Source organism: Ochotona princeps, chromosome 3 (genome assembly GCF_030435755.1).
Source record: "Ochotona princeps isolate mOchPri1 chromosome 3, mOchPri1.hap1, whole genome shotgun sequence".
NCBI classification, from domain to species: Eukaryota; Metazoa; Chordata; class Mammalia; order Lagomorpha; family Ochotonidae; genus Ochotona; species Ochotona princeps.
Window position 1 is genome coordinate 30,669,865 of NC_080834.1, and position 19,098 is coordinate 30,688,962.

At 49.2% G+C, this 19,098-nt stretch overlaps 1 protein-coding gene across 7 annotated transcripts in view; it reads right to left on the reverse strand.

Moving 5' to 3' along the window:
• Positions 1 to 18,447, reverse strand: part of DYRK1A (dual specificity tyrosine phosphorylation regulated kinase 1A) — a 133,931-nt gene extending 115,484 nt beyond the window's left edge. For 2 of the 7 annotated variants that reach the window (XM_058661635.1, XM_058661629.1), the window contains exon 1: positions 17,446 to 18,128. The gene's annotated coding sequence lies outside the window, so the exon portion shown is untranslated. The other 5 variants (XM_058661631.1, XM_058661636.1, XM_058661634.1 and 2 more) reach the window with 5 other exon arrangements.
• Positions 18,448 to 19,098: the final 651 nt, after the last annotated feature.

Below are 19,098 nucleotides of genomic sequence, written 5' to 3' on the forward strand. Positions count from 1 at the left end.
GAAGAGAGAGCATCTTAGTCATTGGCTTAGTCTCTGAAACCTGCAAGAGCTGATGGGGTAGGCCGCTAGCGCTGGGGCCAGAACACACACCAGAGGGCAGAGGCCCCCTGTACGTAAGACCCCACGCTGCACAGACCCCTTACACTCCTAAAGTGACACAGGCACCCCAATCAACAGTTTAACCACTAGGCCAAAGACCCACACCTCTCAGGAAATAAAGATGTGCTCCAGCAACAAGAAAAACAAAAACACAAAAGACAAAAGCCAGAAAGCCAGTAACAGACCCACACCTGTTAGAAGAGATGTGAAAGGAATGGACTTAGCGAGGCAGAACTTCAAACAAGCAGTCTGAGGGGACTGCAGTAAGGGCTCAGGACAGCTGGGGACAAGGAAGTCTCCACTGAGAGGCCACAGGGGTAAGTTCAGTCACAACCATCCAGAGAGCGATACCAGCAGAAACACAAGACAACTGATAATTCTAGGAAAAGCCACCGGAACAAATAGTTATAATATGAAATTTGGCAAGTGAGCAAAATTTATACAGTAATGGTTAAGGGCTTGATATTGAGTCAGCCCCCCGCGGAAGTGTAACTATCATGAACAGAATAAGAAAAATATGACAAAGGTAGCTTAAAGATAAACATTCATCTACCTTACCAGAAAAAATCAGTAATGTCTTACAATTCAAATTCTAAAGTAGAATCGGAGTTTCCTCTGAGCCCTGATGGTCGGCCTGGGCTGTGCCAGCAGCCCCACCTGCGCAGTTACTCCTCCGAGGGCACGTGCTCCAGGGAGGCGGGCCAGTCCCAAGGGTAGATGGAACGGGTCCAAATGCAATCCCATTCCCCTCCGGTGCTTCAGACACTGGCACTGAACTCATGAGTTAAGTCAGCAAAGCGGTGCAGGCCAAGCTTTCGTTCTGACCTAGCTCTAAGAAAACTACTCTACTCTTGCTCTTCTTGACAACTTCAAACAGGAACAGAGCCCCCATTGTTCATCGGAGGACAGGGCCTGCCGTGACTAACCTGAGACCCTGAGGCCACTATCCAGCCACCCATCAATGAATGAGGCCTCAAGCTCATCTCACCCCTAGACTTCCAACTCTGCACTAAATCCCTTTATCTGATGCCAGCTTGAGTTAGGTTCTTGACATCTGCAACCAGTGTCAGGTACACAGTAAGCATCCGATTTAGAAACAGAGCAGGAAATCAAAGAAACAGCCAGGAGTTGAAAGGCAGGTGATCACTCCAGAGCACAGCTTCTCAACAGGATGCATGGCCCACAGTGCCACTAACGTTTCAGGTGGGCCAAGATCCCCTAAAGAGCTCAAGGACAAGGAGCCAAGTGCAGGTGCCGGCAACCAGGGCCCAGAGGACGGGCTCCTGAGGCCAGTTCTCAGATCAGACCACAGGCCTGGGCAACAGCTCCACAGCCTGCTAAACTCCTCCAGCACAGGACCCAGTTACACCGAGCCCAGACATCCCAACTGCAGAAACGACAATAACAAATAACTGTGCCTGGGCTCGGCAGCGTGGCCTAGTGGCTAAGGTCCTCGCCTTGATCCCATATGGCCGCTGGTTCTAATCCTGGCAGCTCCACTTCCTCTCTCTCTTTCCTCCTCTCAGTATATCTGACTTTGTAATAAAAATAAAATAAATCTTAAAAAAAAAAAAACACCAAATAACTGTGCCTGAAGCCAGTGAATTCCGCCATCACACTGCATTGTTGTGTTGGCTCCAGTACAACTACTTTAGACCTCAAGCCAATTTCATGCTGCAGTTACAATAACTCCCACACAAAACTATACTACCAAAATGTCAACAAAATTAACCCTAAATGGACCCCACATTTTACAGCACCCATTTCAATAATCTTGTCTAATTCCATCAGCTCTATCATTTTTGTTTCTATTTAGCTTTCAATATCTTCAAGTTCACTAATCTTTCCTTTTATAAAATGTAATCTACCACTAATGCCAGCCAGTGGAGTTTTTCTTTTTTTCAGATAGTTTTCACCACTGCAAAGTCTGATCTACATCTTTTTTCTACCTTTCATGTCTCCTTCTTAAAACATACAACTACAGTAACTGCTCTAAAAATCTTGTCTGTTAATTCTACTATCTGTGTCTGTTCTAGATTGGTTTCAAACAACTGACCCCCTAATTGTGTCACACTGCCCTGTTCTTTATGTACTTTGGATGCTGAATACATTACATTGCGGAGTGTGGTGCCCTCTTTACAGAGTGCTGGACACTGCAATGGTGACCACCTACCACACTCTCACAAACTCCTTTCAAAGCATCCGGTTTTCAGACAGACCTAGAGTCGTCTTCACTTTAAGGCTAGTTGAACCTTTCCAGGGTCTCAAGGAATATTGCATTTAATAAGATCTTTCTATTCTAGCTCTAAAGTGGTCTGAGGATTTCTCTGCACATTACAGTCTCTTGGTCCACCCCCAACTCCAATCTGTTTTCACATCTCAGGCAAGGCAAGAGGGCCCTTCTCCCTGCAATCAAGTCTGACAACCGCCTTGTAACAGAAGCTGGGCCATGACAGGATCACCTCGATGTTTTCCACATGACAGGGAGCACAGCACTGTGCTAACTTATTCAGTATCTGAGAACAGGTGTTCCGTGTGCTCTGTCCAGTCTTGCAGATGCTTATGACAGGAGGACATATTCAGAATATTACCAACTCACAGTGAAAGCAGAAGTCATGATTTTTGGCACAGAAATACAAACTGAATGTTTCATAAGATGTAGCTCCTGGGGCAGGCGCTGTGGCATAACCTGCAATGCCAACATCCCATATGGGCACTGGTTCAAGCCCAGCATCTCCACTTCTCATCCAGCTGCCTGCTAGTGCACCAGAGAATGTTGCTGGAACCTGCACCCACATGGAAAACCCAGCAGAATCTCCTGGCTCCTGGCTTTGGACCAGTCCAGTTCCACAACTGTAGTCACCTGGGGACTGGAACAGTGGATGGAAGATTGCTCTGTCTTCACCTCTCTCTATGATTCTGCCTTTCAAATAAGTAAAATAAATCTTAAAAAACAAAGCCACCATTTCTAAAGATACATTTTTACACAAATTCCATTATCTACCACACTATTTTTACATGTCATTTTTTAAAATAATGTCATTTGCTTCTGTATTGTCCACCTTACAATAGAATGCTGCTCTATTTAAGTTCTGTGATGGCAGACTCTTGCCATCTTTTCACTGTTGTATCCCTGTTTTCCCCAACGACTAGATCAAATTAATCTACCAGACATCAAATACAGCTAATTAATTCAATCATTAAACAAGATGCTTTGCAAATATTTCACTTAGTATATACTGTTAACTCTTCTGATTAATAAATTCCAACCTAGATGCAGGCAAAGCTGACTTAAGAGAGTCCCTTAAAACTGTCTATCATCCTAATTAGCACTATCTAAATAAAAGTTCTTTGCTGGAAACAAAATGTAGCCCTGGTGTTGTTTAAGTCAAAACCAAGTTATTGAAGTACGTTAGGCAACTCTAAAACCACAGTGGGCCGGGTAGAAAAGCTATACAGCCAAGAACATCCAAAATCCAAACCGCCATCCGGTCCAGTGAAGACAAACATGGTTCAGTCAGTCCCTCAGCCTACACAGATACAACCGAGCCCAGCCTCCTTACAGCCACCTGCCTCCCTAGCCCACAGCCCACGAGTTCCAGGAAGCATCTGCTTGTGCAGGGCACGAAGCACGGATAGGAGGGCGGCCCCATCTCCCATGAGGGCAGGGACCAGTCAAAGTACCCCACCTGAGAAAGCAGTTAGATGTTCTTGTTGGTTGTCCAAAAAGACTAATGAACCACTAGCACAGGGCGTCGATCCTAGCATGCTCTTAACTTTTATCTGTTTCTTCAACTAGTACATTATAAAATGTCCACATCGCTCTTTCTCTCTAAACCTTTATTTTCAGGCTTTTGTTTTCTGGAGGCAGCACATGTGCCACACCATGACTGACCTAAAGCAAGCCAGTCTCCCTGCTTCTCACTTTTCTAATGTTCACAACAGAAATACTCAGCCACCTTGTAAGGCAACTAAGACAGACAATGCACAGTGGCTGAACCATGGCAGTTAACGCATCAATAACTGCTAATATCAGATACTGTGAAGAATAATAAATAGTAGCTTATATTTTAAGAGGCAAAACTGAAATTCTTACGAACATCTCTTTTTAAAAATTGCACCCAAAGCCTCAAGATCCAGGTCACTGTTCTGCCTTTGTATCACAAACGTTACCCCCACAGGTGCTGTCACAATCAAGTGGTATAAAACTCTGCCACCAAAACCACACTCAGGAGGGACGTGGGGACAAACCCCTCAGCCCCACACGTGTCCTCCAGGCCTTCTCCAGCACACTCTGGTCTTGCGCTACTGTGTCCCAAGGGCCCACCACAGTACTTCTAATAAACTATAAACATTTACTTCGGCAAATATTTATACAGAAACCAGCCACTGAGAAAGCTTACATGGAAATACATCTGCTGCAAGTTTTTAAAAGGTTTACTCACCTGACAAGATCAACAGCTTCAGTAACTACCTACTAGACTCGTTCTTTTAAAACCTGTCCACACAATAAACTTTCTTCCAGCCATTCTTGATTCATCCCATAAACCTAAAGCAGATATGAGCCAAAACAGCCTGTCACCTTTCAAATGTATACTCAGGAACTCCGACACATGCTGGTCTGCATTCCAGCAGTAACTGCTGAATGCATTTACTGTTGGCCAGGAGTGAAAAGCATCCAGGCAGACTGCTCCTCATTACCAAAAAGGATTCGGCTGATTTCAGCAGACTTCTGAAATCACAGACCCGTTTAACAGAAGGGACAATCTCCCCACTGCACATTCCCAGGGTCTCACTCCCTACATTTCAATTGGTGCTCACATGTATTTCTCCATTTAGTTCAGAAAGAAATCATATTTCTCCTAACCTCATACAGTGCCCCAATTCTATCTTCAAAAAGCATCACCGGGCCTGGCACAGTTGCCTAGCAACTAAACTCCTCGCCTTACATACACCAGGATCCCACATGGACACCAGTTCGTATCCCAGTGGCTCCGCTTCCCATCCAGCTCCCTGCTTGTGGCCTGGGAAAACAGTCCAGGACGGGCCAAAGCCTCGGGACCTTGTACCCGCATGGAAGACCTGGAAGAGGCTCCTGGCTCCTGACTCCAGAACAGCGCAGCTCTGGCCGCTGCGGCGGCTCGGGCAGTGAATCAACATATGGAAGATCTTCCTCTGTCTCTCCTCCTCTGTGTATCTGGTTTCCAAATAAAAATAAATAAATCTTAAAAAAAAAAAAAGCATCACCAGTTCTGTTCTTTTTTCCTCAAGGTTTTCACTTCCCCAGTCATCTCACACACAAAATGCAGCATGCCCTGCTATAGTTCTTTGGCATTTGAGACCAACTTGATTGTAAAGATCAAAATATTTAATTAACTAATTCATCCAGCAAGTGTTTGTTTAGTGCTTACTAAATGAAAAAGCACCCTGACAAACCTTAAAATTACTGAAGGAACAGAACACCACTGTCCCTGCCCTGGAAGGCATTAGTCAAATAAGAATGTCTTAAAAATCACATTGGTAAGTATTACGAACATGAGGAGACATGAGATTTTTAAAAACTAAGAAATGACAAGATGGTATCTTTACTGAAAAAAAAAAGAGCAAAGGAAGATTAACTAAATGAGATCAAAGACATGGAGCCAGCAGTAACCGGCAGTCACATGACCCAGGCAGGCCCAGGCATCCTACAACTAAGTGGTCTTTAAAAGTCACAGAAAGTTATTAAGAATCTCTTGTTCATAAAGAAATTTGTTGGTCATCTCTCCAAAGGGTCTTCAGAAAGTTCCTGGCAGGGTGAGAAGGTAACACTGTTGTGGGTCAACAGTTTAAGCCTCTGCTTCTGATACTGGATTTCCTATCAACTGCTCCACTTCCCCTCCAGCTTCCCATTAATGCACCTGCGAAGACAGCAGAAGGTGGCCCAAGCACTTAGCGCACTGGCACCCATGTGGCAGACTTGGGTGGAGTAACAAGCCCCCCCCCCACTTCAGCCTGACCCAGCCCCCGACACTGCAGTCATTTGGGAAGTGAGCCAGCAGACAAAGATGAATAGAAGAGGCAAACGCTCTTTGTGCCACTCCGTTCAAACACAAACAAGCTGCTAAAGCGCCACCAGCGAGCCCACCATGTAGGATGCCTACCTCTCATACTGGGGTTACTGGGTTCCAGCTTCAGCAGTTTCTCATGCAGATGTCTGCCAATGCCCACCTTGGGCAGCAGCAAGTACCTTGGTCCTTGCCACCCACAGGAGACCCAAAATGTGTTTCCGGCTCCTGACTTCAGCCTGGCCCAACCCTGGAGGCTGTGAACATTTAGGAAATAAATCAATTGACAAATATCTCTCTGCCTTAAAATATTAAATATAAGCAAATCAACTCTTTAAAACACTATGCATGAGTCTACAAAGTGTTTGCCGCAAAAATGAACTTAAATTTCACTTTGCATAAACGTTCTGAAGTCCCCACATCTTTTTCCAATCCCTTCCACTTCTACCCGTTCAACAGATTCTCCTCGCTCCATCCCCTTCCCTCTAGATCTTCCCACCGACTGCCTCCGACTGCCTCCCGTGGATCTAAGCCTGCTTGCTGTCTTCCGGTACTCTGCCAACTGTGAGCCTTCAGGCCTACTTACTCCTGAGTAAACTAACCCAGATTCACTGGTCTTTTAAACTATCCCAAAGATTCACACGGAAATGCAAAAAACAAAAATAGGGTGTAAAATCTTCAACTGTTCTGAAAAAACTTTTACAAGACAACCTTTAATACCACTGAAGTAACGACTCTTAACAATGACTGTATTTGATGCAAAGGTAAAGTAAAAATGACCACTGTGACAGTTCTTTTCAAGGCAAAATGATCAATGTGAGCAAATTTTTCAGCAGAGTGTTTGCCATGAGGACTTAAGTGCTACTTTTATCCCAATAATTTTTAACTCAAAATCCACTTTCACAAGAATTCTAAAGACCTAAAAACTTTGAACTTTAAAAATCAAAAATCATTCAACTTTATTTATACTGTATGTACCCTTTATTGAAAATCCAACGTGTTCATTCTACACTGACTCTTCTAAGACAATTAAAGATTCCCTTAAAAAACATGATTTACATGATGCTGAAGACAGAGGCAGCCTTTGTCCTAGCAACGATGCCCTGGCTCTGTGCAGGTTTGGCCCAACTCTGAACCCGCACCCTGGCTTCTGAGGTCATCAGTTTCTCTGAGATTTCTCACAAGACTAACATGTGGCCCTTAGCCTACCCCACGCTGCTTACATGCAGGCTCAGAGCTTGAAGCACTCTCGCCACCCCATCTGTCACCTCCTCCTCCTTCCCGCTGCTGCTCCTACGCAGAGGCCCAAAGCACACTTCCCTTGTTAGTGCTTTTACATTCCTCAGTAGGAAACACATGCCAACACACACCAAAGTTTAATCCTCCTCCCTTCTATCACCAAAACCTTGACCACACTTCTGTTCAAGTCCAGAAGAGGTCACTTTGTTCTGTAGAAAAATTAAGATAGAGTGAAGAGTTCTTAAGGGCTTCCCACTCTATCCTGTACTTTCTACCACTTCCAACGATTCACTCGCACTCACAATACCTACAATGTTCCTGCTCTCCAAACTCTCCCCCAAGTACTCACAGATGCATAATCATTTCCCTACTGAAGGGCCTTCAATCACCCCAAGTTCAAATTCCCCATGCTATTTCAGACTCATCACTCCAGTTCCCCAGGACAACCCACAGCCCTGGCCAAGCGCACACTCTTGACCTGCAGGCCCGGAGCACTGCAACGTCCAAAGCCACCCTTCACCTCCTCCAGTCCCCAGGTCAGGCACTCTCCACTCCCTCAGGCCCAGACCCAGCCCCACCTCCTCCGCCCTGCAGGCTGTCCCCTCTCCCAGTGTTGCATCAGTTTAACAAGTGATGCCCTAATTTGCAAGCAATCTTTGGACTTCTCTTTCTCTCTCTCCTTCCCACCCTCCGTCCCTCCCTCTCCTTTTCTCCTCACCCTCTGGAAGAAACCAGAAAATAAGGAAGGCCTACTAGTTAATAAATGAATAGTTCTAAGATCAAGCAGAAGGCTAAAGTTGTGAAACAATTTAGTATGAGTCTATGTTAACTGCATAGATACTGTGTAAATACACACATCTTCACTGTCAACCCACTTAAGTATGACAACAACATGCATGTTTGTAACACAATCCTTATAACATACAGCTACATCCACATGTGTACACTGCATGAATATGTAGAGACTCTGGTAAGAAAAGCCACAGAAACATCCTGTCTGGACCTGGAAGAGGCTCTGCCGCCAGTCCTTACAAGTGGGCTTCTCTTTCAACTCCGAGTATACACACTCCATCTCTAAAACGGGAATTTCCAAGTTGAGCAAAATTACACATTGTATGTTTTAACGCTGCTCTAACAAGGTCAAGCCAAATGATTAAAAAAAGGAAAACAGAACTAACACTAAGACAAGAGTCAGTCTCTCTAGCCCACTGGTAAATCAGGCCCAGTGGGACAGAGGCAGAATGACCCACAGTGCCACTGGCAGCCAGCATGCGCAGGGGCAGGGAGCCACCAGGAAACAGAGCAGCCAAATCCCTGTCATTAAGAAGCCCCCAGTGAACCTGCCCACGACTCAATCACAAGCTGACATCTCTAAGCAAAAGACACAGGCAGAATATTGCCCCAACACACGTTTTCCAAAAAGTTCTTATCAAAAGTGCCTGTCTCCAACGTTTAAAGTGACAACCAGTTGATTAGGTGTTAAGCTAGTAACAAGCAAATAGCATTCCTCCAGAAATGTTTTCATTCTAAACTAGGGAGTCCAGATCATACCTTCATTTCATGGAACAAATTCCAACAATGAAAAGTGTGACCAATCAGAAGAAAAGGAAAGCAACAATTTTGGGATAGGACATTTTGTTGCTTCTAATTACGCCAAATAAAGTACCTACCTATCCAATTACCAGTGTGCTGTATATATACTGCCCCTAGAATACTGACAGTGACTTGACCTTACTTAAAACCATCTCAGGCCCAGCACAGTAGCCTAGTAACTAAATCTTCACCTTCCATGCGCCAGCATCCCATATGGATGCCAATTCTTGCTCCAGTGGCCCTACTTCCCTTCCGGATCCCTGCTTGTGGCCTGGGAAAGTAGTCAAGGAAAGCCCAAAGCCTTGGGACCCTGTGCCTCCGTGGGAGACCCGGAAGAAGCTCCTAACTCCTGGCTCCTGGCTCCAGATCAGCTCAGCTATGGCCACTGCGGCCACTTTGACAGTGAACCAGTGGACGGAAGATCTGTCTCTCCTTCTCTCTGTAAATCTGACTTTCCAGTAAGACTAAATAATTCTTTTAAAAAATAAATAGTAAAACCATCTCACCTACAAGGACCAAGTGAAAACCAGGAGCCCAGAACCCCATCTGGGTGACCCACACCGGTGGTAGGGATCCGAGTACTTTGGCCATCAGTCACCACTCTCCTAGGTGAGTTAGCAGGGAAGTGCATCAGAAGTGAAGCCAGCAGGACTCAGCACTCAAACAGGAACTCCAATATGAGATGCTGACACGGAGAGCAGTGCCATAAGCCACTGCACCACTCCTCCTTCACCTGTTGGTTCACTCCCCAAACAGACACAACAGCTGGGGTTATGCCAGGCTGAAGACAGGAGCCCGGAGCGTCTTCTGGCTCCCCTTATGATGTTCCCAGGCGTGTGGTCACAGAGCTGGACTGGAAGCAGAACAGCCGACCATCCAACCAGTGACCTCAAGAACCTTAACAAGCTCTGCCACAATTCTGGCCCCACCACATTCACTATTTATTTTTTCTTTTTTTTTCTTCTGTCATTATTATTATCTTATGATACAGTCCCATAGGTTCTAAGATTTCCTTTGCCCTTCCCCAATCCCCTCCCCCCTCACTGATTTCCCCTATATTATTACAACAGTATAGTTCTTCATAGTCTTAAGTCCATCATTGCAGGCATGGACAACAGCAAAGCGTACAGCATCCTATTGTCAAGATATTTTTAAAGATTTATTCATTTTATTACAGCCAGATATACACAGAGGAGGAGAGACAGAGAGGAAGATCTTCCGTCCGATGATTCACTCCCCAAGTGAGCCGCAACGGGCCGGTGCTGTGCCGATCCGAAGCCGGAAACCAGGAACCTCTTCCAGGTCTCCCACGTGGGTGCAGAGTCCCAATGCATTGGGCCGTCCTCGACTGCTTTCCCAGGCCACAAGCAGGGAGCTGGATGGGAAGTGGAGCTGCCGGGATTAGAACCGGCGCCCATATGGGATCCCGGGGCGTTCAAGGCGAGGACTTTAGCCGCTAGGCCACGCCGCCGGGCCCTGTCAAGATATTTTTAACAGTTTCATGGGGATGCACTGTATGCTCACATCTGGATATGACAGTCCCCATTACACAGTCACTATCCCTCCCTTCTGAAGCACTAGTCTCGGAGTTATTTGTATCCATTTCCTTGAGTGTTCCTCAGCATGATTCCACTGCAAAAGGACTAAGGGCCTGGAGTCCTTCCTAACAAGGTAGATTCCAAACAGCACTCAATGTACACCAGACAAGTTTCCCAGGAGACTGTCCAAGAAGCCCCCATCTTCCAAGTGCCCCAGAATACAAAGGAAGGCTACAAATTCCTCTTTTTCAATCCATAGATGCCTGGGCCTGCAAGTTTATTCCAGTAGCTCGAGCATCCATATACCCCAGAACAATGCCCAGGTCTAACCCCTACTCCAGAAAATAAAACATTCATTAATACAATTAGCTGTTGTTTCAAAGTCTGCTTCTGAAAGCACCTTCCAAAACATTTCAAAGTGTTAGGGGCAGTATTCAATTTTTCATCATTCTCCCATTCTTCAATGGAAAGAGCTACCCTTCCAAAGACCATATATCCCAGCCTCCTTGGCAGCTAACTACAGCCACATGATTAAGTGCTAGCCAACAGGATGGAAACAGAAGTCACATATGTCAATTACTATATCTGTCTCAAAGGAAAGGGGTGTGCCATCCCCACATCCCGTTCCTGAACTGTGGATTTACTAGATAGCACCTTGTATCAGGAAGAAAACAGCATCTCCTTAAGCACAGGAAAGGAACAAGACAAACAGCCCCCAAAATCACAAAGCTGCCACAAAGCAGCAACAAACGTAGATTACTCAAACAACTGCTTCATGGTAGAAAACAAACTTCTCAATGAAGCCACCTGTATTTAGACACAACCTAATCTGCATCCTTAACACACAGAGGTTGAAATAATACTAGACATTGACTACTGATCAACTCAGTGAAGCTAAAATTCTTGAGTTCTTACTTCGTCACAATAAAATCTCCTGCTAGGGTTGGCATGTAGCATAGCAGCTGAAGCTGCTCCTGTGACACCGGCATCCCATACAGGCACCATTTCAGGTCCTGGCTGCTCCACTTCTGATCCAGCTCCCTGCTGATGCACATGGGAAAGCAACAGAAGATGGCCCAAGTCCTTGGACCCTAACACCCACGTGGGAGATCAGAAGATCCTGGCTTTTTGGGCCCGGCGGCCGTGGCCTAGCTGCTAAAGTCCTCGCCTTGAAAGCCCCGGGATCCCATATGGGCGCCGGTTCTAATCCCGGCAGCTCCACTTCCCATCCAGCTCCCCGCTTGTGGCCTGGGAAAGCAGGAGAGGATGGCCCAATGCATTGGGACCCTGCAACCGCGTGGGAGACCTGGAAGAGGTTCCTGGTTCCCGGCATCGGATCGGCGCGCACCGGCCCGTTGTGGCTCACTTGGGGAGTGAATCATCGGACGGAAGATCTTCCTCTCTGTCTCTCCTCCTCTGTGTATATCTGGCTGTAATAAAACGAATAAATCTTTAAAAAAAAAAAAAAAAAAAAAAAGAAGATCCTGGCTTTAGACTGGCCCAGCTCTAACCATTGTGGGGACTTTGGGAGTGAATCAGCCAATATAATCTCTCTGTCTCTCCATTTCTCTGTAATTCTGCCTTTCAAATAATTTTTTTTGAAGGGGAGGGGAGGGGAGGGAAGGATAGGGGAGGAGAGGGAAGGATAGGGGAGGGGAAGGAAAGGAGGAAGGAAAGAGGAAGGGAGGGAAGAGGAGAGGAGATCAGAGGAACCGTTCAGTATTCAACACACAGCTTCCCCAGTCCAACAACTCCACATGTACATATGGGTCTTCAAAAGTTCATGGCAAGGGAGTGTTATCAAAGAATTGTCCACCAATTTCAAAAACCTTCTACACCAAAACAAACAATTCCATTTTCAGCAAACTTTCTGAAGTACCTTCAATTTCTACACCTGGGTATGTTCCAGACACTGAGTCACAGCCATGACCAGCAAAGACTCATGGCTGTCCAAACAAACCTTACAACTTAGTGAACAAGAGCAGACTGACACTCAGTGATGAATCATGAGCAGGGAAAAGTATAATTAGAGGAAGCAGTGGACCTTTCTTGGCAAAGAAGAGTGCACAGCCAAGGAACCTTCCTGGACGGGGGTTCTAAGGCAGGCCTCTCTCAGGAAGTTCTACGTTATGCTGAGATCTTAGCAGGAGCGTCAATGCAAAGAGGGGAGGCAAAGCGGAAAAAGAAGGCCATCCAGGAATGTTCTTTTATCACTGCAATCTTTACAATAACCTATCGAAACTACTGTCAACCTCCACTACAAGAAAGATGCTGAAGGAATCTCACACACACACACACACACGCACACAGTGAGTGGCCCAACCTACCGAGAGTCCAGAGCAGCCTGCCCAGGCCCCTCCACCCGCCATCTCCCAGCAATTGCCTTTCCACCCTGCTATGCTGGTCTCACCTGTAACTACATAGCCAGCAGACACTGGGCAGCCATCACAGCTGAGGACAGGTGCCACAATGAAAACTTTAACCTCTAAGTGCACAATTTTTTTTTACAAAACTCAACTTTTATTGGAAACTGCATAAATTTAGAAAAATTCTAAGACTGCTTCATGAACTAAGATATTACTTAGAAATGATTCTAAAATCAGTTTCATCTCATGAACACTGAGGTCTCCAAAAAATAAACAGTGTTTCAATTGTGGGGAAATTAAACTCAAAATAACTCATCAGCAATACTGAGACACATGTAACTGTTACCCACTGTGTAATTAGTTTTGAGTATGTGTTCTTCAAACAGAAAAATATAATGGAAATGTATATACTTTGCCAAAATTTAGTTTTAACAATACACTTTTAAAAACCACTCCCTTGAAGAGATGACACATAGCTCCAAGTAGAACTAACTGACAAGAATCCAAAATGCTTCTATATTTAGCAGAGTTCTACAAGGAGCCACCACATCATGTTATAGATGCTCAATGTAAGGTATTCTCTCTTTTTTTAACTCATTATGGAAATAGAATTTGAAAGCAAAAGCATAACTTTCCATAAACACACAGCTAGCTGGTTTACACAACATACTATTCCCAAGGAACTCTTTTTCACATACTAAAACATGGAACTAATATTTCCTGCGGCCGCCAGAGTGGGAAACCAGACTTGCCATCCTCCTCTACCAACACAAACCTTGGCCTTCCAGACAGGTCTACATTTCACTTCCACACGCCCAACGGTAGACTGCACTTCTAGCTGAACAATGCAGAAGTGACACAGGGGAAACAAAAAGATTCCTTTATTTGGAGGCAGCTGAGGAGAAATTTCAGGTATTTTTAAAATAATTCAATGGGGCCCGGCGGCATGGCCTAGTGGCTAAAGTCCTCGCCTTGAAAGCGCCGAGGTTCCCATATGGGCGCTGGTTCTAATCCCGGCAGCTCCACTTCCCATCCAGCTCCCTGCTTGTGGCCTGGGAAAGCAGCTGAGGACAGCCCAATGCATTGGGACCCTGCACCCACGTGGGAGACCCAGAAGAGGTTCCAGGTTCCCGGCTTCGGATCGGCGCGCATCGGCCCGTTGCGGCTCACTTGGGGAGGGAATCATCGGATGGAAGATCTTCCTCTCTGTCTCTCCTCCTCTGTGTATATCTGGCTGTAATAAAACGAATAAATCTTAAAAAAAAAAAAAAAGAAAAGAATTCAATGAGATTTTTTTCCCATGTAATTAAACACAAATCTTAACTCCCCCAACTTTTTTTAAACAGGAAAGTGTGCAACATTTGGCCTATGTGCTACCAGAATGTGGCTGTCCTACAAATGGTGCAGATACCTGGGGAGACATTCCTGAAGACATAAGCAGCCTCCCCAGGGTGCTCCCAAGGCAGCCACCCACCCAGGGCCAACTAGGTCAGCATCGAGTGTCAGGTGTCCGACAGTTTCAAGTCATAGCTTTACTTCAAATCAACAAGACAACTATTTGTGCAAGCAGGACTACCAAAACACTCAACAAAAATAAAGACCGCTGGCTCAGAGCGTAAATCACTGCTCAAGAATACTACTGAATTATAAGACGAATAAAACTTTGCAGAGTAAGTGCCGCATTCCTGACGAGACTCTGGAAGTTGTTGGGTTCTGACAGGTTTCGATGGTTCGGTCTTCCAGGATGGAGTGTGGCCGAGGATGGCGATTAGGGGAAAGAAAGAACTGGCCAGTGAGCACATCTCGGCTGAGAGGAAAGCCAGGCCGGCACAGCCCTCATCACCAATCCCAGCAAAACACAAATCAACTCCTCGTCCATCAGCCTTACTTTTAATGTCAGCTCTACTTTCCTACCCAAAATACAGTTACTTACTTCTACCCAAAGATATTTGCCAATCATAAGCGTGGACATAATACATCAGAGTAAACTAAATGTCTGAGATAGCCCTTTTTCAAAAAATGTGGTCTCAAGAAAATGCAAATGAGCATTTTCTTTCCGTGTGTAGTTACAAGACAAAACCCACACCAAGAGTCCACTGCTGGAATGTCCATGATAGGGGTTATCTTCAACTCTGCAGATACATATCCCAAATGAAATGTTATTTAAACACAATGTTTCATTTCTTACTCCCCAAGCCTACACAGTTAAGCCACAAAGAAAATACATAATAACTTTACATAAATAAAACTAAGTAGATAACTGAAAACATTATACAGAAGAAATAATTTTCTAGCCCAGGGTCTTGACTTACTAGCTACAGTGCCATACAAGACACTGAACTAAAGAGGAACAATTTACCTTGAAAGTTAGGGCCTCTAGACAACTGGGGTCAAGTTTCTAGTATACAACAACTGTGTGGTTGTTAATTTTCTAAAACGCCTTGAAAACTTTTCAGAAGTGATCTCACAACCAAATCTCAAATTCCTAATGAGATCTCCCCAGATGATTTACACTTCAACCCCTACCAAAAATTGACTTCCTTGGCCCCCTCTCTCCAGATCTAACATTTCTGTGATAGGACCACGTGTGTGCCTTCCCCCCCTCCACACACACAGGGCGGACCCTTCTTCGGACAGGAAGTAAGGTATGTACTTACACCCCACTCCGAAGCAAACAAACTTTCCCTACCCAGTCCTACACGAGAACTTGGCTTCGACACGGCCCTGGATAGCGAACAGAGCCACCACTGCTGGCCCAGGACAGGGGCCCTGGAAGGACCAGAGCACCCCAGGCACTGGCCCCATGCACCTTCATGTCTTCACCAGAACCAAAGTTTCCTCTCTGCCATCATTTCTCCCAAGCAGTGTCGAGTTTAAAGCCTTAGCGGGCCAAATTTTAGTCTAGCTTCCCATTTATCATCTATCTGAAAATAACAGTCCCCTGAAGCAGATGAAGAAATTTCAGGAAAGAAAAGCTAAAGGTAATCCCACTGAATTACTACAACACCTGCAAATCAAAGTACTAGGTATACTCACTATCAGAAATGCGTCCCACAACTACAGGAGAAACCCAAACAGTAAGGGGGTCAGGGAGAAACTGGAAAGAACTTTACACAAACTTTATGACTCATCAATACTTAACTATTATTACAATTAAGTGTGAAGAACAAGAAGCACCAAAGAATATTCATTCCTTCCATTCAAAAATTGACTGCTGGATTTTTTTTTGGGGGGGGGCAGGGGCTCACAAAATCAATGAAGAGCCCCCCCCCTGCAAACCACGAAGTTAATCCCACGTTCAAAAATCCATATGTGTGTATGCAGACTGTGTGTGTGTGTGTGCAGACAAGAATCCTGAGTCATTACACTCAAATCGTTCCAACATCTGCCAATATTTAAAGTGCGTTGTAACCTGGTGATTGAGGGTACAGGCCGCTCCACCTCCCAGCACCCCGCTAGGTGACCTTGGCCTCCCTGCCCCTCGCAGGCTCAGTGGCCCCATCTGGGAAATGGGTGAGCCGTCCCTACCGACAGGCTATGGGATTTACCCTACACAAGGCCCCGAACTGAGCCTCAGCCATTCATCTGTCCTCATCCTTGAGTGTGAAAACAATATATAATAAGGTGTACATTTTCCTGGCCATCACGGGGCTGGCATTTTAGGCCCTGCAACAACTGACTCACTAATTTTGCCATTTTTAACGATTTCAGCCTGAGGGAGGGGCCAGACAGGCGGCAGCCTCGGTGGCTGCTAAGCCAGTGGGTCGGTGCCTATAAATAGACTCGCGAAGTTTTGTTGCAATACACAGGTATCAATTTTAATTCGTGTCTCCGCGGCTGCTAAGCAGGTCACCGCGCTCCCTCGCGAGTGGCCGGGATCCCCCGCACTCATTCCTTGTCCAACTTCTATGCCAACCGTATCCCCTGGCCCCAGTGCAGACCCCTACCCCCGCCCCCCACCACCACCAACCCCCCCAAAAAAAACAGCGCCGCCCAGAGAGCCGGCCCCCGACCTTCGCCGGCGCCCAGCGCGGCCCTGGCCGCCCTCACCCAGCCGGCAGCCAGCCCCATTTTGCTTAACCCGTGCATTGTCCTTGCGAAGAACCCCGGCGGTTCCCACACTGGTGGGGACCGAGAGGAGGGACGAGGGAGGAGCTGGGGGAAGAGGATGAGGAGGAAGAGGAGGAGGAGGAGGAGGAAGACAACCTCCTCCCCTTCGCCCGGGCGACCAGAGAAGGTCTGGCGCTGTCTGCGGCCCCCAGGCCCCCGGCTCCCGAGAGGCCGCGGCCCCCCGCGCTCCCACCCTCCGCAACTTTCCCTCGGTTCGCACCCGCCTCTCCTCCGGGACCGGGGCCTCCGGGCTCCCTCCCCCGGCGGCCGGCCCCAGGCCGGCGGCGCCTCCTCCTAAAATGGCAGGTCCCTCCCTCCGCCCGGGCGGCCTCGGCGCGGGCCCGGCTGCAGCAGCAGGCCGCCGCGGAGCCGAGCGCCGGGCCGGGCGGGGCCCGGGGCCCGAGGCCGGGGCCCAGACCGTGGCCGCGGCGGGTGGCCGGGCCGGACACTCACCGGGACGATGGCGGGGCGCTCGCGCCGCTCCCTCCGGTGAGTCTCAGCCTCGGGGCTCCCGCCGCGCGGCCTCCGCAGCCAGCGCCGCCCCGGCCGCCTTCTCTCTCCGCCCCCGGCGTTCCCGGCTCCGGAGCGCGCCGCAGCCTGCTCCAAGTCTTCGCTCCGGCTCGCGGTTCCAGCGGCGCCCGGGGGGCCGGGGAGGCGACAGGCCCGCCCTCCCCGGCAAATACCGCAGTCCCCGGACCCCCGAGTCCCGCCGGCGGGGGCCGCTCGCGCGCGGCCCGGCCCGGCCCGGCGCTGGAGGGCGGCGGCGGCGGGCGGTGACGAGGCCGGGCGCCGAGGGGCGGCCGCTCCCGGCGGCGGCTTCTTCCCGAGGACGATTTTGTCAAAAAAATCTCACAAAATGGCGCGCGCTCCAAACCTGCGCAGCGAGGAGCGCCGGGGCCCGAGCGGCGGCGGCGGCGGCGGCTTCTCCGCCAGGAGCGCCCGAGCCGCCCGCGCAGACACCCGCACACTCACACACACGCACGCACACGCTCCCTCTCTCACACTCGCACCGGTCCCGCCCGCTCTCGCTCGCTCGCCCGCTCGCTGGCCGCCGGCGGCACCCACAGCAGCAGCAGGAACAGCAGCAGCACAAGCGGCGGCGGCGGCGCCCGCACCCCCCGCTCGGGGTGTCCGCTCCCCGAGCCCGACCTGGGCCGCGATCAGCAGCAGCGTCGGCAGCAGTCTCCCCGGATCCCCCCGCCGCGGTTGCCGCCGCCACCCCCGCCTCACTCCAATGGGGCTTTTTATTATTATTCGGGCGGGAAGCGAAAGGGTTTAAAAAAAAACCAACCAACAAAATGGCGACGGACCGACCCGGTCGCTATAGCAACTGTCAATCAAAACGCAAAACCCCGGCTGACGTGCTGACGTCCTCCTCCCGCCCCGCTCCCCCCGGTCCCAGGCCGGAGGGCGGGGCCTGTTGCTCGGGAGACGGCCGATTCCGCTCCCTCCTCGGCTTCTCCCTCCTCCGTCCCCGGCCAACCACCCCACCCCCCTCAGGTCACGTGAAGGATAAATTCGGAGCTCGGGCCGGCTACGGAGTCCGCGGAGGGCGCGTGATTCGCCGGGGGAGGGGTGCGCGAGGGAGGGGCAACGGCCGGACGGCGGGAGGGGAAGGAAGGGAAGGGAGGGACGGGGAAGGGGGGCCCAGGCGGCGGCGGGGCGGCCGGGCCCGCGCGCGAGCTCCGCCCCGCGCCCGCGCCGACTGCGGCCCGGGGAGCGCGCGCGGCCTCCCGCGCTTCCGCGTCGGGCGCCCGCAGCCCCGCCTGCGCCGGGGGGTGCCGGGGAGCCCACCCCGCGCGCACGGGTCCCCAGGGCTCTCGCGGCGCTCGCCCGCATTCCCGGGGAGCGCGCACGTCCGCGCGAGGGGACGGTTCTTAGAAGGGCCGCCGTGTGCGTGAGGGAAGCGGGGAAGAGGGAGGCCGCCCGCGCGCGTTCCCCCCATCAGGAATCCCGGGGTGCCCCTGCGGCTGACACCCCGGCCGAGCCCTGCCACGTGGGACCCGCGGCCCGGATTTATGGACGGAGCCGCCATGAGAACTTGGCTAGGCCGTGCAGGCTCCCTCCCCGGGCCCGGGCGGCCGCCCGCCTCCGTGCCCCGTAGGT